The sequence below is a fragment of the Camelus dromedarius genome, chromosome 21 (assembly GCF_036321535.1).
Source record: "Camelus dromedarius isolate mCamDro1 chromosome 21, mCamDro1.pat, whole genome shotgun sequence".
Classification (NCBI taxonomy): domain Eukaryota; kingdom Metazoa; phylum Chordata; class Mammalia; order Artiodactyla; family Camelidae; genus Camelus; species Camelus dromedarius.
Window position 1 is genome coordinate 26,288,113 of NC_087456.1, and position 27,961 is coordinate 26,316,073.

At 38.5% G+C, this 27,961-nt stretch overlaps 1 non-coding gene across 1 annotated transcript; it reads right to left on the reverse strand.

Annotated features, from left to right (window-relative positions):
- Nucleotides 1-26,272: 26,272 nt before the first annotated feature.
- On the reverse strand, nucleotides 26,273-26,375 carry LOC116148731 (U6 spliceosomal RNA). The gene has a single exon (XR_004132299.1). It is a non-coding gene; the product is annotated as a U6 spliceosomal RNA (small nuclear RNA).
- Nucleotides 26,376-27,961: the final 1,586 nt, after the last annotated feature.

Sequence of the window (27,961 nt, forward strand, 5' to 3'; positions counted from 1 at the left end):
TCTGTGGAATCATTTCTAATTGAATGTTCAGATCAAAGTTTAAGTTTATAAGAAAGAAAAACAAGTGCAGATAAATAGTTATTATCCAACATCCTTATGAAAATTCATGACCTGCCACTTTATCAGGGACCTTATAAGAAATCTAACTGTGAAGTGTGCAGAGCTATTAAGTGGCTAGTACGCTTCAGTCTCTTGATAAGAAGTGAGTTAAATAATTGTCCTGTTTAACTTGTGCTTGTTAACCTTTAAGGTCAACTAGTTTGAACATACGTTTAATGAAATCCTGGAGCCGGAATTTATGATACTGCTGCTGAATGTTAAATTGGACAATTTACATAAGCAGGACATTAACCTTCTGAGCACTAAATAGCATTTTAGCACTTAGCCGCTGGGGACAATAAGCGACATGTTCTATATATTTGTGATTAGCTTGCCTGGAAACTCTCATGATGACCAATTGGCCTACCAAGTTTAGCAGCATAATTAAATGAATGGACTCAGCCTAAGTAAATTATCAGTGCTGTGTACAGTATATCATTATAGTCCGAAGGAGAAAAAAAAAGATATGAATAATTTAATAATACATTACTAATTTATCAATGCTAAGTGATTTTGAGGAGGCTCTTTGTAGTTCATTGTTTTAAATTTGATATTTGATTTACTGCTCAGATGATGAAAATTGAACCTATTTCATTTCTTACCAGAAATATATAGAAGCAGTAGATGTTACTCTTTTTTTGAGGTGAGAGGTGTGGTGTTTTCAGCTTTGGTGTTATTACAAAATAGCCACTACTGAGCACTGATTAGCAGGTAAGCTAGCACTTTGTCACAATCAGATGTCTGCAGTCCCTACTCCTTGGTAGCCTCCCTGAGGGGAGGGCACTAACCCCTGAGTTGTTCATGAGCCCAGCTTGCTGCCTAGCAGCAATTATCATTATGGCTCGGAAGGGTCAGGCACCAGGGAATGCAATTTGCACTTCACCTAGGACTGTTCCTGCTGATTGTGGACAATCAGTCCACTGGGCTGGCTGTCCGGGAGTTGCCTTCAGTACATGCAGTCTAATATTCGGGTGTATTGAACTTTAATGGCCGAGTACCTGTTTGAAGAAAGAGTATGTTACCCTGAAGTCAGGTGGGGCCCCAGCCCGTTAGACTTCTAAGGTACACCTGGCCCAGATCTCAGTCCACATCTGTGATGGTCCAAGACTCTACCTTTTATTCTGGAGAGGTTCTAGGTTTGTACTTCCTGTGCTTCTCTTTCCTACTCTCACTCTCATTTTCTCGTCCCTTATGTCTCCTGAGACCCCATGAATGTTGTAGTGAGCCCTTTTACTGGCTTCTCCTAAATCTACTCACCTCTGCCCTCTTGTGGTTCTAATGGCTGGAGGGGTTATGGGGTCCCGCTGCTGAGCCCCAGTCTTTCCCTAACCTCAGCCTTCATCCACTGCCCTCGCCTCTTCACCTTCTTCAAAGGCACAAGACTGTTTCTCTCTGTCTTGCCAAGGTCCCTGTCACATTTCCCTTCTATCCCAAAGGAGCACCCAAGTCTTTCTCCAAACAAATATTTCCCCCTTTCTGAAGGGGGAATCATAAATGTTTTCACATCACAGAACAATAGGAATACAGTACAAAGAATGGATATTTGGCAAATGTCTGGTTGATCTCCTTGATGGAGGAAGTCAGACTGTGTATGTGAGGTCTTCTCTTTCTGACTGCGTGGCTTCCTAATCTGAACCAGAGCCTGCTTCACCAGTGAGCAACAACAACAAAAACAGTAATTACTTGCATTTTTACACTTCAGAGCATGCTTTGCTCTATGTATATTATCTCATCTCATCCTCAGGAACCTGGGAGATGCCATCATACCAATTTCCCGTAAATGAAATTGTAACTAAAAGATAAAGTACCTTACACAAACCCTGCCCTGCTAGCTTGTGACAGGCCAAATTTAAATTCTCTGTCTGTTTCCAAGTCCAGCGCTTCTAGATTGACATGGCTCGTGTATTCCAAACATTGTTCAGGTCCACAAACATTAATTGCACACCTGTTATTATTTATTAATGCTAAGATGCTTTTAAGTCATTTATGTACATGATAAAAAATGAGAAATTATAAATATTTACATAGTAGAATGTAGTCTTTCTCTTTTCTCTGAATCACAGTTAACCTTCTCCAGAGACAAGACTAGGATCTTGTAGAGTTTTCCAATGATAATCTATTTTGCATTAATTTGTATGTCTGTCCTTTAAAATCCATTTGGTAACATACTGGTCATACTAGTCAGAATTTTTTCATTTAACAGTATGTCTTGATGACTGATCTGTATTAGCACACATTAATCTGTTTAATTTCTTTTAATGATTATACAGTACTCTACTGTATTTGTCATAATTTATTTATTCTTTTGGTTCCATCTAAACTTATTATCTTTTCCTATTACAAGTAATTTTTAAAACCTTTGAAATACATTTTTATGTGTGAATTCAAGTATATCCAGAAGATTAATTTCTCATTTGAAAAGAAGCACGTCTGCTACTGTTCCTGGCCGTGCACTGGTTACTCAGCTTGGTGCCAAACTTCTTCATTAGCTGGCTTTCCTATTAATATGTATTCTGTTTTGCTCCCAGCTGATTCAACTTCATTCCGCCTTTTCCAAACCATCTTTGGGTTTGATATTCAGCATTAGGAATATAGTAGAACATTATGAGGTTAACTGAGAAAGAGGATCTGGCCAAGATAGAGTTAAATGGGCATAGGAACGGGTCTGGACCCTGCAGTAATACGGACCTGGATTCAAGTGATAACTCTACTGATTACTAGCTGTACAATGTGGGAACTTACCTAGACTCTCAGTCTGCTTTTGCTTCTTCTCTTTGTGGCTAATGACAGCACTGACTTTCATATAATTGTGAGGGGTGAAATGACAATGCTTGTAAATGTACAGTCTCTGGCTCACAGTAAGCAGACAAAAGATCTTAACTGTCATTGGTTACTAAACTTTACAAGACAATTGACTGAAGAGCTGAGTCAATCCTAGACAAAATTTGGTAGCTTATTTTTAATTGAACTGTTTACATTGAGCTATTACTTGACAGTTGAGTGTTACTTGGTCAGAATAATAGCCAGACAATCCTTTTGACAATCTTTGGGGCAAGGAATAGCAACTTTATTCAGAAAGCCAGCAGACCAAGAAGATGGTGGACTAGTGTCCCAAAGAACCATCTTCCCTAAGTTAGAATTCAGGCTTCTTTTATACTAAGGGGTGGGGGGGAGTGTGGCTGATTGTTGCAAAGTTCTTGGTGTCAGAATCCTTTGTTCTTGCAGCTGTCCACGTAGGTCAGGTCATGGTGTCCCTGTAAACCTCCAACAAGACAAATGTTATTCTCTGTTCTGCAACTTTTTATCTCTGTAGGAATCGAAAGGTATTGTGCCTTGAAAAGTCAGGGTCTTGTGAATGGGCTTCCCTATTTCAGGCTTGAGGCAACATTCTTAACTTGTAGCAAAAGCAATAGAATCCAAAGGTCAAAGGGAAAGAAACAGAGCCCATATGGAGTCAGATTTGTTTTTTCCTATTACAGTGAGACCTTACACTGAAATATTTTATTGGTGTGAATTCTTGCTTTCTCTGTTGCTAGTTTGCTTTTGTTATTAGTTTTGTATTGTTCTGTAATGTGAAAGAATTCAAAAATAACGTTTGGCCTTCCCTACTTTGGAAACCCCCATGGCCCCCATTTTTAACAAAGTTGGAGAAAAGCAAAGGAAAGATAGAATCAACTTGCTTGCCTCTCTGATGCCTAGTCTGTCTGTGGAAAGCTGGAATCCTTCCTCTAGAATTCTCTATGAGGACCACTCAGCTCAAAAGCCCTCTGGGATATTTAATTCCCATGTGGCTTGTACCAGCCCTCCTCAGAATCTGCAACTTTGCCTCTAGACATTCCAACAATTGACATTTTGGGAGAGTTTAGCATAGTGAGAAAAAGCACTTGGATGTGGAGTCAGAGGACCTGACTCTGCATCTTATTCGGCTGCTTTTGTGCCCTGAGTAGGCGGTTGCTGACGTTGGCTTCTTCGTCTGTCAAGTATTATAAAAATATTGACCCTACTTATCTCACAGGAGCCAATGTGGTGATGAAAGTTTTTGTGAATAACAAAACATGAGGAAAATTGTAGCAATTATTGTGATTATTATTGAGACTGGAAGTAACATTCAGAGAGTCAGGGATAGTATCTGAGGCCAGTAAAAGAAGTCATCTCTGTTGTGATCCTTTCGGCCCTTTGCTAGTATTTCCCATTCTGTTCAGCGAATCCTTCACCAGTGTATTCAGCCCTCCTAGAGCTTTTCTATTGGCAGAGCTGTGTGTGTGTGTGTGTGTGTGTGTGCGTGTGTGGTGTGACAATATCGCTGAATGGTTTTCTCACCTTTGTTACCACTCAGCTGAAGCTGTAAAAATTCAGTTTCTTCTTTTTAAATCTTTCCCCCATCTCCCTCCTAGCCTGTCTCGCAGGGTCTCTACAAATCACTCTCTCTTTTTTTTTTTTTCAAATTGAAGTATAGTCAGTTTACAATGTTGTGCCCATTTCTGGTATACAGCATGTTTCAATCATACATATACATACATATATTCCTTTTCCTATTCTTTTTCATTATAAGTTACTACAAGATATTGAATATAGTTCCTTATGCTATATGGTAGAAACTTGTTGTGTGTATATTTTACATATAGTAGTTAGTATCTGCAAATCTTGAACTCCCAATTTATCTCTTCCCACCCCTTTGCCCCCCTGGTAACCACAAGTTTGTTTTCTATGTCTGTGATTCTGTTTCTGTTCTGTAAATAAGTTCATTTGTGCCTCTTTTTTTTTTTTTAAGCAACAAATCACTCTATTCTGGAAATGCAAAATCACTAGAACAATTGTCATATGAAGAATGAAATGAGAAAAGTTTGCCGTGAAGGAACTCTATAAACTTTGTTCTTCAAAGCTTGATGGATGTGGTTTATGGATTAGCTGAGAGTCTGGGCTAGCTTAACTGACAATCCTCTCTCATATGTTTGATACTCAAGAGCTTCACTTGTCACTGATTTTCTTTTCCTCCTAATTCATCTACAGTGCTTAGTGGTTTTGAGTAATTTCTCGCCAACAGGTGTAATAAGAAAGTATTTCTATCTTTGCTTCTTCCTCTCCTTTGTGACTCAGCTTCTCTTGAGAATAAAATGCATTGATACATGAACATTTTAGGATGATTGACTGGGTATGGAGAATAATTATTGGAACAGATAGGCTTTAGTGCCTAAATAGCTAGTTTGGAATCTGTAGCATCCTCTAATAGTTGCCACGTTCATCCATTGAGCTAGAGTTAATTTGCTTTTTCTCTTCAAACAAGTTGCTTGCCAGACACTAGGGGAACATTAGTTTCAGGAGATTTTTCAAAGGATGCAAATGATTTTATGGCCTTCTTTTTGGCCAGTCTAATCTTAGCTGGAACTTCTTTTCAGTAAGCATTTGATTCCTTCACAAGCACATTTGCTTGTCTCCTATTTACTGTTCTTTCATGTTTCCTACGTATTCTTTCTTTCCTTGGCTTGAAATGAATTATTTAGTTGGGCAAGGATAACCTTACATTATTCCCAGTCAACACCTGGCTAGAAGTGTATACAGACAGATTTTTTTCATCTCTGAGGACAAACTCAAAGATCTTGAAAAATGAAAGTGTTGATGTAGCCATCCGAGAAGATTTGAAACATCCTTTCAGTTTTAGTACAACCGTCAGCCCACTTTGCAAGGAAGATGCTTCCTGTTAACGGGAAGGAAAAGAAATTTCTCTGACACATTTTCCACCCAGCTCTCTTCCAGATAATTCCTTTCATTGCTTTGGTAAGTCAATCACACTAACAGGTACCAGTTATCCTGTGCCTGCCTTGGGCTAAACAGAGCAGGTGACAAAAATCCTTTCAGGTTGTCAGGTATTAATGTAAAATACCCTTAGACCTCACTGCTTATTCATCTTCATCTAGTTGACTAATGCTTTCCCCGTGTTGTTACATGTTGGTAAATTAAAGAAACCTTCCAGACAGTTCTGTCCAGAGTTTACTGAAACGTACCTCATTAGTGAAGTTGAGCTGTCACATGAGTGTAATTTAATCCTATTGAATTATCACTCAAAAATGCCTAAGTGCTCCGTTTTCATACACCGGATAGAACATTTGCTACTAACACTGTCACGTTTCCAGTTGATGAGAGAGGAAACAAGCAAAAAACACGCAGGGTCCCCTCTGTCCCCACCTGCTCTCCCCAACTTCTGCAGTATAATGATACTTATGTCAGCTCCTGAGCAGATTATGTTTCACTGTAGATCAAAAACATCCCCATGGATCATTTTCTTTTCAGATCTGAAAAATAAAGCGTGATTGCTACCTTCTTGATTTCCTTGTCTACTCACAAAAGAACTCATTGATACAGAGCTTAATCTGAAGGAGGTGTTCAGTTTTCAGAGTCCACGTACAGCATTTCCTGAACGTTATGGGAGCTCTTTATAGAAAGACGTTATTTGTGACCTGCTGTAAGCGCTATCGTGTTTTGTCTGTGGCGAAACAGCACATGAAATTAATGATTTTGCTTTAGTTGTATCTTTATTGTGATTTTCACATTATTCTGAGGCAAGTTGTGTCAAAGGTTGTAAACAGAAACAAATGCAGGGTGTGAGGTGCACTGTAGGAGCATTTTCTTAAGCTTTCCTTTTCAGAACACGTTTGTGATTGTTTCCTTGGTTATTCAAGTAATTCTGACCATAGGGTCAAGGTGTGGGTTTTTAACTGTTGTGACTTGGCAAGTGGATCAGCATAACCCGTAGAAATTGAGGCAAGTCTCTTTAACAGCTAAAGACAAACAACCCTGAAGTGTTAAGCAGGTCCCAAAAAATCAGCCTCACGTATCACAGATACACTGGCGGGGTATCTGTCGTAATCATACACGCTAATATTTAGTGTATGCTTCCTATGGGACCTGTCATTTCCTCTGCATTTTACATGGTTTTGTATTTTTCATTTCTCTTAACAACCCTAAGTGGCTCTATTCTGAGCACCATCTTATAGTTAAGGAAGATGCAGCTCATTGAAGTTGAAGGTAAGGGGTATCTAGCTCACAAATGGAAGAATCAAAATTTGAACCCCAGGGAGAGGATATAGCTCAGGGGTAGAGCGCATACTTAGTCTGCACCAAGTCTTGGGTTCCATCCCAGTACCTCCATTAAAACAAACAAACAAATAGACAAACTTAATTACCTCCCCCCAAAATAAAAAACAAAAAAAAAAGATAAAAAAATTTTTAAAAATATTGAATCCAGAACCCACACACTTAACATCTGTGCAGCCCTGTGGTAACGGCGGTAATGTCAGAGTCAGAGCCTGATCCTAAGCTCTGGACGTTCTAACTTGTCCCTGTGGTTCTCCGAAAGAATGTAGCTCTGCCATCTGCATTCGGCCTCCCAGTGATGGGGAAGGGAAGCTGCACAGTTCTGAGCTGTCTTCCTATTCTGTCACAGTAGATTAGCTGTGGCCCTGGAGTGGGGCTTCTGTGCGCTGTGATGCAGGTCATGGGGTAATGAAATGAGATCCTGTAGCTTGTGGAGGCTGGGCCAGTGCCCCTGTGACAGCACCGCTCGACCTTACCTGCTTGCTGTGCTGTTATGGACCGCAGGATTGTAAATTACACAGCTGCTTTCTTAGCCCTCTTGCCTTCCTCCAACCTCCCTCCCCCGACCCTCCATGTACCTGTCAGGCTTCACCAAAGATGCACTAAATTCTAAATGGTGGAAAACTGACCCTGCATAACGGTGGGTGAAAACGGCCAGAGAGCCTTATATTCCTATTCAGATGGCAGCCAACTTTGCCTGAGAAATAAAAAGGGAGGAAAATAGCAGAATGAACACATATTTTCATGCTGATGTTTTCTTCTAAAAGTAGAGCAAGGGGGCCAAAATCAGACTAATGCATGGGTATTTTTTTTTCTGTTATTTCTATTGATGGAATAAAACCCATAAGCAACCTCTGAGATTGCTATAGACAGAACTCTTACTGATTTCCACAGCCATTTTATATGCGAGGCACAAAGGCTAGACACCTTTTGGTGGTTTTACTAAATCTGAGAAACCTCATTTGTGAAGCAGAAAAGATGGTGGAGAGAAATTGGGTCAAGAGTATGGAGTTTGAGTCCCACCACTGTTGACCTGTGTTTCATACTGTTTGGGAGATTAAATTAGAAGATCTCAGAATTCCCTTTCATTTCTAAACTTGTGAGTCAGCTCCACCATCTTATGATTATTTGGGAATAAATATAAGCTCACCTTTCCACTCTCGATACCATATTTTATTTAGTCTTCTCAAAGTGTGGTCCCCAGTATAGCAGCGTCAGCTTCACTTGTTAAAAATGCAAGGGCTTAGCCTCACCCCACACCTACTGGATTAGAAACTCTGGTGAAGGGGGCCAGGAATATGTGGATTATCACACCTTCCAGAGGATTCTCATGTGTGGCCAAGTTTGAGACCCACTGACGTAATACTTTGCATTATGCTTCATTTCTGCATGTTTCTCCATGTATTCTGTGATAAACTTCTTGGAGCAGGAACTGTATTGGTTTTTCTCTAACTTTACCTCATAGATAATGAGTGAGGCATGATCTTTGCTTTCCTGGAGGGTATAATCAAGTTAGAAGCATAAAACTAGTGACTCTTGATGTATCAAAGAGATCGGGACCTCTGTACTCATCATTCTGAGAATCATGGGGGTGGCAGTGACAGACAGACCTTTGATGTCCTGCCTCTCCCCATCCACAGAGATGCAAATGAGCTGCTCACTTTTGCTTGACAAGCTTAACTATCTCGTTGTAAATTAAAAATCCTAAGTGGTCATTTTCGATAAAAAGTAAAAAATGCAGCTTAAAGTTCATTTGTCCTGATCAACTGACACAGAAATACATTTGATTCTCTAGAAAATCATCAGCGTGCTAATGTCACCTTTCTGGGCACATCAGCACATGATGTGATACAGGGAAAAGGGCCGAATGGGATGCACTAAGCTTTTTGATAAAAATCATCATGAGCTCCACAAGAGAAGGACGAGTTGCTAATCTTCTCCAAGGAAGAACTAGGAGGGGAGAGTCCACACAGAGAGAGAGGATGTTTCGTTGTCATGTCTTGCTTCAAGCCACATGGAGCCAAGCCACAATTAGTTTGAAAATGGTTGCAATTTTCAGATTTTGCCTTCTCCCCACCCTTTTAATAAAAGGGCCTGTCTTTTCTATGAACTCATTAACAAAAAGTAAGAAATAATGAATGATACCATGTGTTTTTAGATGACGTGAGAGTTAGGGCATCATGTTGTTCCCTTCAATGTCTCTTCTTTGTCTTAATATTTTTCTTAATAGACAACACACACACAAGTTACATGCATGCAGCCAGTGATCTGTTCATTCATCCTTTCGTCCATTCACCAAGTGGTCACGCCTATTTTCCTTCCCAAAGCCTTGTATTCTCTCATGCCTGGTCAGTCATAACAGTCTTTTGCCTATTTTCCCACCTTCTGTTTCTCCATTTTCAGTGTTCATCTGTTTTCCAATCCCATTTTTCTTATTTGCCTCAGGGTCCTCCACGTTACTGCATTAGAAATGGAGGGAATGGTCGCGCACTTACATGGGTGAGAAATGTTGGTAGAGACTGTGATTAGAAGGTGGGTAGAAAAGAAGATTTGGACTTATCTGTATTAGAGGTGCCCATGGGACAAACATCTGGAAATTATTTCCAATATGCAGTTATAAGCAGAGATCTAGGGCTTGGAAGGGAGATTTTTGGGTGATGAATTACGGACAATCATGGTCGTTTAAAGCTCAGATGTAGATGAGATCACTAAAGAGATCAAGTGAAGGGAAATGAGATCTGAGCACAGAGCAGGTACTCAGTAAATGTTTGCTGTTTGTGGTCTCTTTCCTGGGAAATTTATTATTAGTGTGTGTGTGATGATCCTTTTGGGTTGTCATGACCTGATCCTTTCAGGTTGTGAAACTGGCTCATTCCTGGTGTTCATTACAGATTCTAGCTCTCCACTTCAAAAGTTACTTTAAAGAGAGAGCTTCCTAGAAATTTTGGATAACCGAATGGCAGCTCAGTGGATGGAAGACTTCCAAAATAAATACCTAAAACATGTTTTAACCCTCACCCATCTTGAGGCTAAGAAAAGAAGGCTGCTTTTTGTAGAAGGAAAAGCCAACAGGAGCTATCATCGGAGAAGATATGCTAGCAGGGACCGCAAAGATCACAGCTGAAGCACTGATTTCCTGTGAGGGGAAGCAGGCTGAGAAAGCTGAAGAGGCTAACGCAAGGCCTTCTGCTGAAAACTGGCAGAAATCTCAACCCACGTCATGTGAACAACAGACCTAGAGAAAGAATCTTTACTAGGAGTTCTGACAGCGCCGGCATTGCTCCCTGGAGCTAAAAGGTCAAAATAAAGACCTCTTTCACCGTTTCAAATCAGACCTTTAAAATTTCAATTATATTTTTACTTAACTGAAAAAGGAAGGCAGGGTCTGATATAAGCTAACTTTTTGACTGACTTCCATTTTTTTTTGTTTTTTCTTCATTTTTTTTTAAAGGGGGGAAGGTGGTTTGGAATAGATAATATTAGGTCACTTTTAGCTTCAAAGGGATGTGGTTTGGAACAGATAACACTGGATCACTTTTAGCTTAAAAAATGTGCATTCTATAATTTTTAAGAATCATAATATACTCAAAAGGGATGGGAATGCTGGTAAATCAAATACTAACCCCCATGTGACATTTCATAATTATAAAAAGATTCAAAATTCTTGATCAGCACAATCTGTTGTAAAGTGAAGATTTTGCTTGCTTTGTGCTATTTTGTCTCATAATCTGTATACACAGCTTCTTTTTTAAAAATATTGAATTATCATAGATATGGGTGATTTCTACAGTCTGCAGAATCATACTATAACATTCAAAGGAAGACTTCAGACTACTTTTATTTCAGAAGACCAGGCAAAAGTCATAGTTTATTCATACTCTATGCTTTTTTCCCTCCACGTTAATGAACGTTTTAAGTGTGAAAGCCCGAACTTCTCAAGTACCTAAGTCTTCCTTTTTTTTTTTTAATGGAAGCACTGGGGATTGAACCCGGGACTTTGCATATGCTTAGCATGCGCTGTACCACTAAGCTAACCACCCCGCTCCGCCCCCCACCTAATTCTTCCTTTTAAAACAGCTGATTCTGTCTTTACCTTTTCTTCCTTCCACATAAACTGGCTGTGGTGGGGGTGGGGCAGGGAAGGAGTGAGTTTTAGAAATTACAGAAATGAGCATCTCTAATATTATCTCCCAGTTCTGCCGGTGAGTCATTGCATCTAATATCAGTGAAAATGTCTTTTATGTGTAGCTGAAACTCAAGAATATGCCGATTATTTATTCATCTGACGTTGGTTCATTATTTATTATTCACTTAACAGAGATTTTTGAGGCTCGATTTCTGTGCTAGGTAATCAGGTAACAACAACAAAAAAATATATGATGTGACACCAATCAGTTGCTTTTGGGGAAGTGGAGGGAAAAACTCTTCTATTAGGCAGAACTTTTCAAAGGCAACTTAGAGCATGATATGAAGTAACCATGGAAGTGGATCACAAAAGAAATAAAGAGATAACGCAGTTCCTTCATAATTTCCCTGGGCAATTCAGCTTGTAAAATTGAATCCCTAAGTCTTTTGACAGATTCACAAATACGCAAACAGATTCACAATGACAAGATATGAGAGAGTTTTATTGTTCAATATGAACATCAAACAATATTTTTACAAATTACAGAGATTTATTTGAGTCACTTCTCTTTCCCCCATAAAATGCACACAAAACACTTCTGAAAATCAGCAAGTAATCCAAGTCACCCAAAGGTTTTGATTTCTTTGCTTGCCATCCAAAAATGACCCTGAGGCTGTGTCAAAATAGAGCATAGATTAGGAGCAGGCTCGGTAGGTAGGACAGAGTAACCCCCAAAGAAAATCTTGAACCACATGTTCAATGTGGTTGAGTATGTTAAGGACAGTCAATTCTAGACTTGCATCATGAGGATGTTTCTGGAATTAATGTTAAATCTATAAGAAAATTCAGACTACTAAATCTTTAAAGGTGAAGATAATATAGAAAACAGTGTGGAGAATAATGATTATGGTTAAAAGACCCAGGTTTAAATCCTTCTATAATGTTCTCATTTTTAAAATAGGCGTGATAATTCCTACCATGCAGGGTAGTTATGAGAAGAAACAGGTAATAAGTGAATGGCCGTATATACCAGTGGTTCTCAACAGGAGACCATTTTGTGTCCCCTCCCTTCTCCCCCACGCCAGGGGACATTTGGCAAAGTCTAGTGACATTTTTGGTTATCACAACTAGAGAGGAAGTATTACTGGTATCTAGGGTTTAGAGGCCAAGGATGTTGCTGGACCCCCTATAAAGCACAAGACAGTTCCCACGACCAAGAATTATCTGGCCCAAGTATCCATAGTGTGAAGGTTGAACATCTTAGTAAGTTCAGAGCACACAGCAGGTCGGTAGGAAATTATTCCTCTTACCTATACCATTACAATACTAGATCTTACTTTAAACAAAAGCATTGTGTGTTGGGGGGGGGGAATAGACTAAATATTTTTCTAGCCTTTATGAATTGACTTCAAGATCTCCTTGGAGTGGGGAGTATAGCTTAGTGGTAGAGCATGTGCTTAGCATGCATGAGGTCTTGGGTTCAATCCCCAGTCCCTCCATTAACAACAACAACGACAACAAAGATCTCCTTGGAGATGTTCATAATTTATTACACAGTTTGAATACTCTTCTCAGTAGCTCCAGTGGCTTTCAGAGAGGATCTAGGCTGAAATGGATGTCTATGAATGTATAAAGGAAATTTTCTGTCAGTATTATTGCCTGTCACATAACAAACATCTTGACAGGCCGAACAACTAAAACTTAAGATAGGCATAGGCTGAAAATACAGTTTTAGATTGTTTGTCAAGGTTGACTTTCCAGTATGCTGCCTTGAATCTACCTCTGTTGTGATGACCTGGTTATTCCTCCCCACTCTTTCCTCCCTTGTATTAACATGGACTGAGCTTTAGAGCTCTTCACAGCTTCCTCCCCAGGACAATTAGGCTTTGAGGTCTTCGGGGTGAGTGGAACATGGCACGCTGCCTGTCTGTAAACTACGAACACATGGTTCGTGAAAGTCTTAACTTTTTATTTCTGTGCTCTCCTGTAAACATAACAGCATTCTTTTGTCTGCACTATTACGGAAATGGCCTATCATGTTCCTTGGTAGGAATTGTTCCCATGGTAACTTTGAAAAATCACAAAGTACTTGGAATGCATTATGATTGAAATATTTTTTGACATACCAATAAAATAATCTAAACAATACACTCCATTATGTGATAATCTGACATTTTTGAGGAAGGATCTCTATCAAATCTAATTTCTCACACATCGTTTTGATGGTATTTTTTTTTAGATTTGACATCCTCATGTATAAGTTTTCATCTTCATTTTGTCACATAACAATTTTGAACATCTTTTCTTTTCAAACTTCTTTTTCAGCTTGCCTCCAGCATCCACAAGAGAGTTCACTGTTTCTGTCTTACTACAGCCATTGCACGGTGTACACATTTCTAATTTTGCTCACATACATTTTTGATTACTCTTTCATATTCAGTGATGGTTATTTATTTACACGGGTTGTCTGGTTAATCTCTGTATTTCTACAAAGTGTCTAGTACAGTGCAGACACATTGTAAAAGTCCCAATGAATGTTGATTCAACAAATAAAGGCTGACTCACATTCAACCAAGTTATGATGTAAGTACCGCTGACTCCCAAAGAGTGATTTGTTTCCACATTCTTATCAATGCTGCCTTGGTTCTTTTTGCTTAATGTTTGAGACATCATGAACTTATCAGAGGAGGAATTTATCTGTAAATAGTACCAGATCTTACAAAAGATCTAAGCTTTATAGCCACAAGGATTCTAAGAAATATTGTTAAGAGTTTATATTGATTTTGAACCTCTTCAAGTCCATGAATAGGATACAATGTTGTATCCTCTGTATGTATGAAATGAAATGAAATTAAGCAAAATCTTAATAATAAATAAAGGGGGCCCCCACACTGATGTAGTTCATTTATTACTAAGTTGCATATCAAATGGCACTGGACTAAAAATTCCTTGCCAAATATTTAATTTTATAACATGCTGTCAAAGTAAGGGTTTCAGTATGTCAGTATGACTTTTAAATAAATGTTCTTAACTAAAACTGGGGAAAATTCAGGTTTGCCTTCAGTCCAACAAATATTTATGGAATACTGATTTTATGTTAGTTGCTTCTTTAGGTACTTGGCACGCGGCAGCAACCACACCCTCTGTCCTTAAAACTTACTTGCAGTCTGTATTCATTAGCTGCTGGAGATTTATGAAGGGAATAGTAATTTGCTTCTTAAATAAGTAAATGTATATACTGTTTGCATTTCTCTGACACATCTAACTACTTGATGATCCAGATTTCCTATGAAAGAATTAACATTGTAAGGAAAGAAGGCATGAATTTTTTTTTCGGTAGTCTTTCCAAACATTTGCGACTGAATAGTTTAAAGGCTGTTTCCTGGAATGTTTCGATAATGGTTTGGTGGATCCCCAGTTAAGATGATTTTCTGTTCTACTTTCTACTTTACTGTTTTACTTACAAATAATCACTGTTCATTACCTTATAGAAATATAGTTACAGACAGCTATCTAGCTACATGTTTAGGTGATATGTTCAAGTTTTAATCCTTTATTTTAAAGTAAACAGAGAATTTGTCTGAAGATAGAGAGGAAAAAAAACTTACGTCTGGTCATTAGTGTAAATCCAGTTGTCTGTACATTATAGGAAATTAGTCGCTTTTTAGAAAGAGCTTTTAATTGCTTAATCTAAGTAATGTGGGCAATGGCATACGTGTTTTATTTTAGGGTCTATCTAGCCCACTCAGAAAATGTAATGGACCTAATTTTCATTTAGGATAGGTCTGTGCAGTTCCTAAAACATCTAAATGGCTATTAATTTAATCAGGTAATTTAACTATAGCTCTAGAAAAGGCCACCAGCTAGTTGTCACGCCATGATTATGAGGATGACATTTCTATCCCATGATGCCAGAGGCAGACTTTGATACATCATTTTCTTTTTGAAGGTTAAACTCAGATAACCTGCCTTTGGCATTTAATTAGCTACATATTAAACACTCTTTTAATAATAAAATGATTAAAAATTTTATTGCTTCTCAAATGAGGCCCTTTTAGATAGATTTAATGACTTGGTTAGAGCTCTCCAGTTTGTGAACCAAGCCTTACTTAGGCCAGTATGTAGTAATGATATGCTTTACCGCTTGCAAAATCTGTATTTTATTCAAATGATGGCCATAATCATTTTGGATAAAACTTCTAATGCTTTCTTCTGTATTTTTAAGTCTGACTGTTAAATGTCATTGGGAAGTAACCAGAAACCCCTCGACTGAAAATTCCCAGAAATTATCAAGTTCAAAATTAATAAAGAGACCATGAAATCTGTTTAATGTGCTGAATCTTATACACTAATTGTTTACCCTTTGAAAAGTCATTTGTCACCATTGAAGACCTGCACAAAATAATAAAACGATTGTAGAAATGATGGAGAAGTGTGAGTGGACCACAAACCCGCATCTATATTTTTACTTAATATTAGCTCTTCGGTGAAAATGATCATCAGGAGACTCTTCACTGTTCATCCTTAGCATGAATTGGGAAGGAGAGAGGGGAGCTAAAACATCCATAAGACAGGTTGAGGAGACTGAAAGCTATCACACAGGAACGCGGCGTTAACTATAGTCCGAATAAAGTTGACCATTGTGGTTTGACTCTTCTTTTCAATTTTTTATTATATTTTGAATTGACTTTCTTATTTATACGTGCACAGGTTTTAAGTGCTCAGTCCAATGAAATATGACAAAAGCATGCAGCAATATAACCACCACCTCAATCAAACCATGAAACAAGTCAGTTGTCACTCACACCTCCTCACACCTCTTTCTAGCCAGTTTCCCGCAGCTGCCCAACGGTTTTGAATTGTGTCACCGTAACTCGGTTTTGATTGTCTGAGGGCATCACGTAGATGTCATCATACAGGGGACCTACTTCCTTTGCTCATCACCCTTTTTTTTTTTTTTTTTTGAGATTTATTCAAATCTTTGCTCCTAGCATTAGCTTATTCCTTTTTGTGGCTGTGTCCACTGCGTGAGGACATCACGATGACTTAGCCATTTGCTTGCTGGTGGATGTTGGGGTTGTTTCCTGCTTATTATTATTAATTAAGCTATGAACATTTAAAAATAATTTTCTGAACACTTTTTTTTTTTTTTTTAACTATTGAGTAAACATCCAAGAGCAGCACCTCTGGGTCGTTATAATACTTGTGTCTTTAACTTGAGGAGAATCTGCCGATATGTTCACCTTTGGTGTAATTGTCAATGAACCTGCATCTTCTTCCTTTAGCTTAAAATGGTAAAAGGATTCAATGAATACTATTGAATATGGTTATGATGCAAGAGTGTTTGGAATTTTAATGGTGATTTTCTTTTGTCTGTAGGGGTAGACATGTTCTCTTTGGTGGTCTGACAGGAACCTCCCCCACCTTATTCCATATCAACAGATTAAACCAGATTACTGCTTTTAGTCCAAGTTTAAGTAAATATGGATCTTGTCCTTTGGGATTTTGGTTGTTAGAGGAGCTAAGGGAGAAAAAACCATAAACACACAAATTGTTAATCAAATTAAAATGAGTAATGCATGAAACCACCTGTTACTTGATCAAACATGTATGTCTTTTTACGTCAATGAAACTCATATGTAATCAAGCTACATAGATGGCAATAATTTTAGTCATTAGAACCTGTAGGCAGCAACAAATTACCAAATAGCATAAGGAAATCTTTTATTTTTCAGCTTTAGAATCCAAGATCACTGGCCCCAGTTCTGAAGATACCAGGTCCCTCTTTCTCTTCTTCAGTAGAGTTGATTGAAATAACTGAACTCTCAGGAAGATTTTTTTTTTTTCTCCAGTAGTATTGTTATCGTAAACCTCCCTTGACTTGTAGGCTTGGCTTCCTGACGTCCATGAGTCTAGGGAGGGTATTTTCCCCAAACAATTGAACTAGTGTGTAGTCATTCCATCTAAATTTTGTGCTAGTTTCTTCCTGGGTTGTACATTTGGGTTTCTCAGACCAGGCAAGAAAGACTTTTTAAAAAGATAATCAATAGACAAGCGTACGTTTTTATTTTAAAAAAATACTCATTTTGTTTTTATCAAAGAATAGCTATTTATTGGAGAAAATTTTAAATGCAAACCATGCAAATAGGAAAAACTAGCTGTAATTCTATGACACAGAGTCATCATTAACGTAACAGCAAATATTGTCAGCTTTTTTGCTTTTATATATATGTATACTTTAAAAAATAGAAACCTAACTTATTCACCAAGCAAATGATAAAAATACCTGAAGTCAATAAATCTTATCTACAAAATAATTTTGAATATTTGAATTGTACTGGATTGTATCATACTTTATGTAATCATTCTCATATTGTTGGACATTTATATTGTTCACAATTTTATTTTCTTATACACAGTGTTGAAGTAAACGTCTTTGTAGACAAAGAATTTCACATGGACATTTAAAATTTTTTCCTTAAGATACATTTCTATAAATAGAATTGTACAATTAATAGATAACCATAATAACTATTTTCGTTTGGCAAATGATTTTTCTAGGAAGAACACTCAGACTCGAACAAAGCTATTCTACTGCCAATCACCCTTTCTCATTTTTACCTTTTTAGGGAGCATTTTGTTAATTGTAATACAAAAATCTTGAGAACTTTCGTGATCTATAGAAATATCCTTGACCTTTGATCTTGTGAAAAGAAATTCATTCTAGTTTGACTATCAACTAAGAATAGATTCCTGTTTACACAGAACCTTTATCTTCAGGGTAATTATAGTTAAGGGATCTCAGTAGAAAATAAACAATTTTGAATCAAATGAAATTGGTCTGTGTTCTGGAGACCCTTTACTTGAACTTTACTCACTGGTTTGCAGTGCCTTTTTGGTGAGCTAGAGCTTCACTGTCCAGGAGGGTTTGCATTGTCCATGTGTGGCAATTGAGCACTTGAAATGTGGTTAGTCAGAATGGAGACTATAGATATAAAATACCTCATTAGTCAGCTTTATATTGATTACATGGTGAGATGATAATACTTGGGATATATGGGTTAAGTAAAATATGATATTAAAATGAATTTCGGGGAGAAGGTTATAGCTCAGTGGTAGAGCGTATGCTTAGAATGCACGAAGTCCTGTGTTGAATCCTCAGTACTTCCATTTAAAAAAAAAAAAGAGGAATTTAACCTGCTTCTTTTTACTCCTCTCAACATGGCTATTGGAAAATTTTAAACTATATATGTGGTTCCCATTTTATTTCTGTTGGACAGAGTTCATCTAGATGTATATCCTCCTGCTATAGAAAATATAAAGCAACTATTGCTATAAGCTAATTATGTTTCCATGGTTATGAACTGAGAGTGGTTTCAATAGGTAACTGATCCATGAAGATCCCCTCAAATCGGGCTCTGATGAGTGAGAAAATGACTCAGAGGAGAACTCTGAAGCTTGCCTGAAGTACCAAGTTCTGTAGATGGCTGAAAGCCAATTCTCCCCAGCAGTGTGATAGACCCTCTCCTTGCTGAAATTCCAAATTGTTGGAAAGGATTTATACCAGTTTCCACAAGGATGAACTGAGGGTGAGTGGATAAAGTGGACGGCATTCCCTTCTAGATCCTCTTCTCATTTCAAACCTTGCTGATCACCATTCTGCATACACATTATTTGCATTTATCCTCAAGCAGTCTCAACCCCGAAGACAAGGATGAACTCAAGTGAAGAACTAACCTACCCTGAGGGAACTAGAGACTTAAAGTTTGGAAGTAGAACTCCCCATGAATTTTCATTCCTGTACTGTGCATAACTTGAGAATGCAGTAGAGAATGGATGCCTAGATCCTTTCCCCCAAAAGAATAAACAACAAAAATATATAGACAAATGATTGGATTATCCAAATTAGGTATCTGATGTGATGCATTGATAGAATTTCCCCTTGTGTGTGTAGATGCTGCCGAAAGGCAGGCTGTCTGGAATAATTGCAACATGTATGCTTGGTGAGAAGAGCAAGGAAGGTTCTCTGGCGTCTAATCTCCATCTGCCTTAGGGGAACCTGGGGCACGGTGCTCACTGATGAAGTCTAACAGTGAGTCTATAGAGGGTGTAATTGCAGGAGTTACAGAAAACAGAAAGAAAACAACTTCACCCTGTTTCCATAGGACTAAAGCCTTAATTTGCTCACTTACGTATAGGATGCTATGTCCAATGGGAATCTACCTCCCACCTCCCTAAGTTACTCTGTTTAGAGAAACCTCTGCTTAATTAGACTTCCTTCTGTAAATGTAATACTTGCTGAAAATGTCAGGTTGAGACTTAGACATGCCTACATGGCTTCATAACACGAAACAATTCACTGATGTGTGAAAAGACCAGTAAGTCAACGAGTTGCTTATTCTGTGTGAACCCAGCAAGCGGATGTGATTGAGTAATTGGACTGGGTGGTGCAGCCGTTTGATGCCATGAAGTCTCTAGCCCTAGGTGGGACAGTGGTCCAGGAACTGTTATTTCTTATTGAAGAGATGCTTGTGAATATGACAGGCAAATTTCTGAACTGTGCCACCCAGAGCTCTTTGTACGTCCTCATCAATCATAGTTTCTATGAATAACCATTTAATTGTCAGAGTCTTAGGCAGTCTCCTTAGTTATAAAAAGGCACTATGGTATGACATTTAACAGCAAAGATGCCAGAGCCAAATTGGGCTCTAATACCTACAAGTTGTATGACCCTGGGTACTCACCATTCTGTGCCTATTTCATCATCCAAAGATTTTCAAAAATGGGATAATAACAGTATTTAACTCATGGAGTGGTTCGGAAAATTAATGACTTAATAATTTTAAGATGCCTTGAAAAGTTCTTGGTATCCATAAGCTGTTAATAGTTTATTAACATATTTCATATTGCAGTTTAGAAAGTCCCACCAGTTCAGTGGAAGTTACGGTTGCATCCGTTTAGGAAGACATCACCTGAGTGTATAGCCTCGGGTGGACTGAGTCACAAAGAACTGCAGCTGATTCCTACAACCCTTCCACAAACTGCTAAAGATGACTTCTATCTCTTCTTGTTGGGAAAGCATTTTGAAACAGGGCCAAGGCAATGGGGGCCTGTTGCCTTACAACTGCACATTTTTCTTTTACATGGGAGAATAATGTGAGAAATTGTGCAAGCTGGCCATCCATTTGTATCCATTTCTGCAACCCAAACTTCTAGCCTAGTCTGGAGCAAAGGGCTGAAACACCTAATAAGTAGTCATAATCATATTCACACTTGCTATGGACTCTATATTTTCTTTCCCAAAATTCATGTATTGAAGCTCTAATCCCCAGTTGATGGTATTTGGAGGTGGGACCTTTGGGAGGTAATTAGCTTGAAGGTAGGATGGAATTATAAGAAGAAAAAGAAAACAGAGCCCTCTCCTCTCCAGTAAGGATATGGAAAGGAGTCTGCAAACCGGGAAGAAAGCACTTACTAAACACTGAATCTGTCCGCACCTTGACCTTGGACTTCCCAGCCTCCAGAACTGTGAGAAATAAATGTTTGCACTCTTGAGCATATATCCAGAGGGAACTGTAATTCGAAAATATACAGGCACGGCACCCCAATGTTCATAGCAGCACTATTTACAATAGCCAAGACATGGAAACAACCTAAATGTCCATCAACAGATGACTGGGTAAAGAAGTTGTGGTGTATTTATACAATGGAATACTTCTCAGCCATAAAAAAAGAATAAATAATGCCATTTGCTGCAACATAGATGGACCTGGAGATTGTCATTCTAAGTGAAGTAAGCCAGAAAGAGAAAGAGAAATACCATATGATATCACTTATATGTGGAATTAAAAACAAACAAACAAACTTATTTACAAAACAGAAGCAGACTCACAGACATAGAAAACAAACTTATGGTTATTACCGGGGTTGGTGGGGGAAGGGGGTGGGAAGGGATAAATTGAGATTTCAAGATTTGCAGATAGTAACTACTATATATAAAATAGTTAAATAACAAGTTTCTTCTGTATAGCACAGGGAACTATATTCAATGTCTTGTAGTCACCTATAATGAAGAATATGAAAACAAATATATGTATGTATATGTATGACTGAAACATTATGCTGTACACCAGAAATTGACACAACATTGTAAACTGACTCTACTTCAATTAAAAAAAAAAGAAATTTGATATCCCAGATGAAATGGACCAATTCTTTGAAAAACACTAAAGAAGTGTCAGAGTGTTGCCGAGTCCAAACTCAGCACGACAGGCCAGTAAATCGGGAGACGAGGTGTCGGGGCAAGGAATAGCGACTTTATTTGGAAAGCCAGCAGACTGAGAGGATGGCAGACTAATGTCTTGGAGAACCATCCTGCTCTAGTCAGAATACAGGCTCCTTTTATACAAAAAATAAGGGAGGGTCAAGGAAAATAAGGGAGGGGGTGTGGTTGATTGTTGTAATCTTGCTGCAGGCTTTCTTTGTTCTTGCAGCCATCCCCGTGGGCTAGGTCATGGTGTCCCTGTAAACTTCCAACGAAACAAAGGTTACTCTACTACAAGAGAAAAGTAATTTAAATGATTTAGGAAATGAAATGGGAAAAAATTATCTGTTACAAGAAAATTGTTCAAATGTCACCTCTGAAAAGGAACATGAAGACAGTAATATAGATAAATAAATATGAACTTTTTTAAATCAAAGCCCGTAGAGTAACTTTGATTTTTGTGGAGTTTTTTTTTATATCAAATACTGTAGAGAGGCCACCATTTGAAACTAAATCTAAATATATTTCAAGAAAATATTTTAAAATTATGATTTACAGCTTCACTTATCTAATTATTAATGTTTGGGGTTCAGTATTTTATGAGAAAGCACTGATATGAAATAAAAATTAGAATATAAACAAATTTATTTATGTTAGAACTACAAATGGGATTTGGGATAAGCAATGGTTTTCAAAAAATCATCAAAATCACTTTGGGGAACCTTGAAATGGACAGGTCTTGGGCTCCTTCCCTGGGATTTTACTGTCTAAGTGGAGAGAATGCTTTTTCTCAAAAGATGGTCTTGTGCTAAAAAGCCCCAAATTCCTTCCTCCTCTAAATTTCTAAAATGCCGTAATTCTTCAAAAGAAAACTAGGCCCTCAATACTGTAGAAAAGCATCAAACTTTGTCATAAGAGGGACCTGGTTTCATATCCTGGTTTATCTGCCTACTAGCTGTGTAAACTCTGGACAAAGTAATGCATTCTTTTCAAGCAACTCCCCATTGTATCCCCGTTCTTCATCTGGAAATGGGGATTAAAAATGCCAATTTCATAGGGGGGTTTGTAAGATTTTGTGAAAGATGAAAGGAAAAAAATCTAGAATAAATCCTTAGCATGAGCCTTATATATAGTAAGAGCTCAATAAATGGTAATAATTATCATTGTTACTAACAATTTGTCTGTGGTATTCATGTGGTGACAGAGTCACTTGAATGGTTTTGGCTAAGGATGACACCTCCTGTTCCTATGATTTTGCAGTTTTGAAATTGATAAGAAAACAGGATGACTTACCGTAGAGGTAATATATTCTCTTCTCTTGGGCTTAGTAACATCATCCAAGTAGGACTATCTGTACACAATTGGAAGGTAGCTAACAGCGCACCAGGAAATAGTGATGGTAAAGATAATAATAATGTCTTGTTACCATTTTTTGAGATCCCTCTATGTTCCAAGCACCATTCCAGGTGTTTTATGTACAACATCCTATTAGGAATCTGTTAGTCTTTTCATTTTACAGATGAAGAAATTGAAGCTTGAAAAGTTTACTTGCCCAAGGCTGGCTTATAAGAGGAGCCAGTGTTCCACCCTTCTGCTTAGTCAGATATGGACTCGGTAAATCTAGTTAAAGGTAGGAATCCTGTGTTAATTATTACTTCAGTCTGCTCACGTTTTTATTGAGAGAATGAGAGAGTAAGTGAATGAATGAATGAAAAATAATGAAGATAATGGGGTAGAAAATGTTTAGGACATGAGCAATAAGACTTCTAACCTGTTATTAAATTACTAACAGAAACACACACACACAAAAATCTTTCCAAGCAAAATTACTGATCTTCAGAAGGAAGAAATGAGATAATCAAAACGGTTCGATTTTGAAACTGCCAGCACTAAGAGATTTTCTTTCATCCTTTTTCTCTCAAATAGGCATACTTTCCTAAGGGCTTGCTTATTCTTGCAGCTAATTGGTCAACATGAATCATGTAGCACATGGGGAAGATTTGGGCAGCGCAGGAAAAGACATGATAAAGGGGTTTATGGTGGGGAGGAGGAGACTGTCATTTCTGGTAATTTCTCTAGACTTTTGCTGTGTCATTAGCTTTGTCCAAGGAGGCGACTGCTATTTGCAAACCAGCTTTGTCAACGAAACCTGTTGTACTAAAGCCTTCAAACTTACCTTCAACTGAAAAACAAAAGTGCAGCATTTTCCTTCTTTAATACTGCTATAGAGCCTCCCTGATTTTCTTGCCTCTGGCTGTTTCTTTTGCTAGATCCTCACCTAATACATTTCTTTGGGTTGAATATTCACACTACTCTTGCCTAAACTGACTTTCTTCTCTCTCTTTGCTTCCCTGCTATAGAGGCATTCTATTTATGCCAGTTCTATGACTGGGGAGGAGTTTTAATTCTTTGTAAGTTTGTGTACGCTCTGAGGGTCTGCAGAGGGTAGAGAGAGCAGACTCCTGATGCAGGCCATCTATCTGCATAGATGGAAGGGAAGAGCAAGGGATGGCGGGCATTGGGGAGATTTTCTGCTGGTCTGTGATCTCATGGGACCCATTTCTGTACTTTGCTGAACAGGAAGGGAGCCTCCAAATGCTATCAGATCAACAGATACACGTTTTGTTTTTTTTCCAGACCCGATACTCACTACAGGAGAGTGACATCCTGGCCAAAGACGTCCCCAAACACAAAGCTCTCTTGTGCTGTGATCATAGTGCCAGTGGTTATTTTCCTTCCTGCAGTCTCCAGTGCTCCCAGCCCTGAAGCAAGTGGCCCCTCTGCACCAGGGCTGAGATTGCTTCCTGGCTGTGGCCATAACAGGGGCATCGATCCTCATCTGTTCCCCACCACTGAATCCTCCACTGCACATTTAAAACAAGCAGTGTGCCCTCCGACACCAGCGACACCGGCGGGACCTGGCTTTTAGAAGTAAGATTGAGCAGCTATTAGAAGGGGTGACGGCTAGAACCCAACACTGTACAGAGAAACCATGGCAATGAAATGACACAGACTCGTAGATGGCACCTGGAAGGCTCCTTAGACATCACCCTGGCCAACCCCTTAGCTTTATAGGTGAAGAAACCCAGGTCCAAGGAGGTTAATTGACCTATCCAAGGTCATATTGTGAATTATTGTCCTTCTGTGGTAGAGGTCAAACAAAATTTTTTCCCCAAGGTTTCTAAGAGTTCAGAGTTCATAGTCCACCAGCTTTAATAGCTGGAAATGCTTCCCTTTAGAACTTATTCATTCAGCAGTGCCTGCTGGGAACCTATAGTGAACGTGTTCCAAGTTATGGGTGATTAAAAAAAGGGGAAAGAGGTTTCTGCACTCAATAGTTTACAATTTAATTGAGGATTTAAGACATAGAGCAAGAGAAAAAATGAAATGCTTGATGTGTGCCTGTAAAGGCTCTGTATAAAGAGAATTCTGTGGAGCAGGTGTCTTATGCATTATCTTAAAGAAACTGAAGGTGATGTATTTGTATTAATAGAGAGGACCATTAATTTATTAGGGTATAAAGTAAAAGTCATAAATAGCAGTTTATACTTTGTGTTCTATCCTCTCCACATACAAAGTTTCCCGGGTGTTTCAACAGACATCAAGCCACTGAAAATGTGTTTATGGCTCATGAAGAAGTTCCATTTGAGGCTTGGTTCTTCGAAGCACAGCTTCATCTCTTGACCGTCTCTCCATGTGTCTAATATACAGTGGTCAGATTAGATGATCTTTAAGGCTCCTACAGATTTCCACCTTCCGTGTTCGCTTGATTCGTGAATGACAAAAACCAAAAAGCGACACACTCCAGATGTGCTAGGAGGTCTACATGTGGATCTGAGAAAAGACCTGAAGCATCTTAATAGTTTTAAATTACTTTTTGAGTGGTGAAATCCCACGGAGAATTTTCTGACATTCTCTCAGTAGAATAACTGGTTTTTAGAGCTGCGAACTGTTGATCTTGTGTTTCCAGGACAGATTCGGGATTATCATGAATTCCGTGGAGTAGAACCACATTGTAGGATCAGAACAAACTCAAGTTGCACAGGCACAACAATGGAACAGCTGTAAGACGTGTTTGACAGTTCTATCACACCAATGGGTTCTTTTGTCTACACATCAAAACCACTGTCAGAGGTAAATTAGCGCTCTTTGTCCACATGAACTTTTCCATGGTGCTGCTACAAAACTGTTTCTAAGGGTACAGTAGCATTAGCTACTGAAAACCCGGAGTCAATAATGATTATTTAAATAGTTCCTGTGAAAGGTAGAACTCGTGTTTACAGGTGCTGAGCCCGAGGGTCTCAAATGTATTGAAACAACCTTTGCCAATGAGGCTTTAGCCAGTAATAATAGCTAATACTCATTGAGCGCTAACTGCGGACCAGGAACTAGTCTAAATGTTTTGCATATATATGTATATATTTTTTAATTGAAGTAAAGTCAGTTTACAATGTGTTAATTTCTGGTGTACAGCATAATGTTTCAGTCATACACATACATACACATATTCATTTTCATATTCTTTTCCATTATAGATTTCTACAAGATATTGAATATATTTCCGATGCAATACAGAAGAAACTTGTTATTTATCTATTTTATATTTAGTAGTTAGTATCTGCAAACATCGAAGTCCCAATTTATCCCTTCCCACCCCCTCTCCCCCCTGGTAACCATAAGTTTGTTTTCTAAAAAGTACGGAACACTTCATGAATTTGCATGTCATCCTTGTGTAAGATGCTAATCTTCTCTGTATCGTTCCAGTTCTAGTAGATGTGCTGCCGAAGCCAGCACTGCATGTGTTATTTAATACTCCCAATGCTCTTATGAGGTAGGCACTGTTATTTTCCCCATTATTCAGATAAAGGAACTGAATGTTGGAAGGTTAGACAGTTTGCCTAAGATACAACTAGAAACCAGTGAAGCTGAGATTTGAAACCAGTTATTTTGACCTCATGGGCAATATACGATCTAGTATTACTTCCTGGCTTGCAATATTCTAGAAGACAGATGATTTTTTAAGTTGCTTGGGTATATATACTTTCTGTAGGAAGATGATGAGAGTGCAGACTGAATAGTGTGTGTGATGGTGGTGGGGGTTGGGGGTAAGGAGGCTGTTAATTTTTATTGACTTTAGCTAATTGCATTTAATTCAAATCTTCCCATGACTTTGGCCACTGCACATTGTGCTGGTCTGCAGTATCACTGAAAACAGAGATGCCGTATGAGGCTTAATAGGCATCCTTCCTTTGGAACCTTCACTTGCGGACACAAGCATGCATCTTCCAACCAGGTCTGAGCAATGAGTTCAGAAGCCATTTCATTATTTAAACTTCTGATCTGCAGTGTTGTATGAAATACTGTTAAGAACCCCGTGCTTTAGGATCTGTGGAATATCAACACACTCCCAAGCCTAAATATAAAGCAATGGTGCTTAATAATTTATACGACCGCGTTTCCCCCTTCTCCGTGTGGTTAAAAATAATGAAATAGAGAACTGTCCTCTCTGAGAATGTTACAGGCCAATTTATGATTCTAATTCTCTGTTTGGTCATCTGAAATATACTATTTTAGCAGCTTTATGCCTTTAACAAGTATTTCTTAGCAGCAATTCCTACTTGCATGGCTGTTCCGTAAATGTTTTGGCTTGAAAGAAAAAAAAAATATGTCCTTCAAACAAGTTTGTTTCCTTCAGGGCTACTTCTGTATGTGAATTCCTCGGCGGTGACTTCCCAGGGCTTTCTGTTATCATCTTCTCAGCGTTCAATTCATTACCCCTGTTCATTATTCAATTTGTTGGGCTTTGAGCACCTGAATAATTGAAAGCTATGCAAGTATTATAAATTATAGTGTCCACGTTCATAATCCCCATTTTCAAGTTTATAGCTTCACTCTAAAAATTCACTGTGTTGGAACCTTACATACAAGGTCTTATATTGAAAACAAATTAGTTTATAAATACGTTTTTTTCTTCCTGAAACTCAATATTTATCAAATCTTGCATTTTTTTCCAGTTGTGGTTTTTAGGGCTTTTACTGCCACAGCAAGACCAATGAAAAGAATGTCTGACATGTTCACTTATTCATTCTTTTTTGCAACAAATACTTATGGAGTGACTATTCATTTGCCGGTGGGAGGCTGGGGCTGGGTCAGCCTATTCTCTTTGAGAAGAATGAGAGGGTAAACAGGCTTTGTAGCCCTTTAAGTTACGGCCTCCACCTCCTGATGGTGTTCCCAAACCAAAGCAAACACCCCCCCATCCCATCAAGCTCCACCCCAAACCAAGTCCTCAGCAGCCCTGCCTCTGTAACCTTTACCTCTTGGTGCTTTTCTGGTCCCTGAGGCCTGGATGATTCTCTTGCCTCCTTGAGGCAGGTAGC